The sequence below is a fragment of the Choloepus didactylus genome, chromosome 27 (genome assembly GCF_015220235.1).
Source record: "Choloepus didactylus isolate mChoDid1 chromosome 27, mChoDid1.pri, whole genome shotgun sequence".
NCBI classification, from domain to species: Eukaryota; Metazoa; Chordata; class Mammalia; order Pilosa; family Megalonychidae; genus Choloepus; species Choloepus didactylus.
The window spans coordinates 17,449,282-17,451,563 of NC_051333.1; the positions used below are offsets into that span (position 1 = coordinate 17,449,282).

General features: G+C 39.2%; 1 pseudogene; it reads left to right on the forward strand.

The window, feature by feature from the left end:
* Nucleotides 1-563: 563 nt before the first annotated feature.
* LOC119521699 lies at nt 564-1,707 on the forward strand (annotated as a pseudogene).
* The last annotated feature ends 575 nt before the right edge of the window (nt 1,708-2,282 follow it).

Below are 2,282 nucleotides of genomic sequence, written 5' to 3' on the forward strand. Positions count from 1 at the left end.
AATCAGAGACATTACCCACAGGTGGGTGGGGCACATCTCCATGGAAACACTCAAAGAATTACAATCTAATTAACGCTGATAGGTCTGCCCACACAAGATTACATCAGCAATAATGGCGTTTGGGGGACATAATACATTCAAACTGGCACAGCACTGATCTTTATCTAACATGAATATCTCTTAGTTATTTATCTTGTTTATTGTCTTTCTCAATCCACTAAAATGTAAGCTCCATGGAGGCTGAGATTTTTGGCTGTTTTGTTAACTACCATATCCTCAGGTTCCAGGATACCACTTGGTATATAGAAGGTTCTCAGTAAATATCTGTTGAATAATTGAGCGCATGAATAAATGAACAGTGAGTGACACACAAGATAGTTCCTAGCAACATGTTCTTGGATATTTAATAATATATAGAACCACATATAGAACACAAGTGAATTAAAAAAAACTGATACCTCACTGAGTCTGGCATAAAATCAAGATGTCTCTGAGCAGCATATCTTATAAAATTAGTATTTAACAAAAGAAATCATGCAACAAATGCAGGGTGAGGAGGTGGGAGAACTAAAAACAAAGTTTTTCAATTTGCACACTTTTTGCCATTTGAAAAAAATTAACATGATTACGTATTACTATGAAAATTTAAATTTCTTTAAAGTAAACATTTAAAACATGGGGAAGAAAGGGATTATCATAAACGAGGCTGTGAAAATATTTTAGAAAAAAATTAGTTTTCCATTATACAGCCAATTAGTCTTCTAGTATACAAAAAGTTAATATAAAAAATTGAACTTGAGTCACGCACAGGGCATGTGGCGGTGCTGCTCAGGCCACTGGGAGCTCTGGCCGATGGGAGCTCGAAACGCCGGGGACTCTCCAAGGAAAAGTGCAGCACTGCAGGAGCCTGCAGCCAGAGCAGCCCGGGAGCAGCAGCCGCCATGGCATTGTCAATGCCACTAAACCGGCTAAAGGAGGAGGACAAATTGCCCATCATCAAGCTCTTCACCAAGGCTGGTAGTGATAGTGAAAGCATAGGAAACTGTCCCTTTTCCCAGAGGCTCTTCATGATTCTTTGGCTCAGATGAGTTGTGTTTAGTGTTATGACCGATCATTGACCTAAAAGGAAAGCCTGCAGACCTGCAGAACTTGGCTCCCGGGACCCACCTACCATTTATAACTTTCAACAGTGAAGTCAAAGCAGATGTAAATAAGATTGAGGAATTTCTTGAAAAAGTCTTATGCCCTCCCAAGTGCTTAAAGCTTTCAGCAAAGCACCCAGAGTCCAATACTGCTGGATTGGACATCTATGCCAAATTCTCTGCATGTAACAAGAATTCAAGGCCAGGGGGCTAAGGAAACACTGGAGAGGGGTCTCTTGAAAATACTGCAGAAACTGGTTGAATATCTGAATTCTCCCCTCCCTGATGAAATTGATGAGAATAGTATGGAGGATATTAAATTTTCTAAGTGAAAATTTCTGGATGGCAATGAAATGACATTAGCTGATTGCAACCTGCTCCTAAACTGCACATTGTCAAGGTGATGGCCAAGAAGAATCACAATTTTGATATCCCAAAAGAAATGACTGGCATCTAGAGATACTTAACTAATGCTTATGTTAGGGATGAGTTCACCAGTACCTGTCCCAGTGATAAGGAGGGTGAAATAGCATATAGAGATGTAGCCACAAGACTCACCAAGTAAAATGGCACTTACGAGAGAACTGTCTTCACATCTTCCCCAAACAGAATAAGCTTCTCCAACAGACTGCTCCTCTTCCTATAACATAGAAATTTTATTTTGCATGAACATACAGTTATTCAAGATTAGGATAAAGGATAGGCAAGGTAGAGTAGTTATCTCAAAATATATACTCCCAAGCAGTATTATTTTTAAATTCTCTTACCCTGCCTACCTCCCCTATGTATATTCCCCTATCCTCTAGTTTGGACACAGTCCATCCCAAACTTTTCATTTTAGAGGTAGTTTGCCAACTCTCTGGAGCCCTCACCATACACTGTGTATTGAGGGCAGAACTTTTGAGGTGCAGTGTTTAACTGTTAAAATGGTAGCCATGACTTCGTTGTCTGCCCCAAACTGGTGCATAACACATGGTACAAGGAATATTTATGTATTTTTTGCAATTTTATAATAGTAAAAGCATTTGAAAGGAATGCTACTGTATCACAAATATGCTGTTCCAATTTAATCTATCCTGGATATGTACTAAAGGATAGTACCACTGACGAAGAGAGCCTTTAACAAATAGTCACTACAGA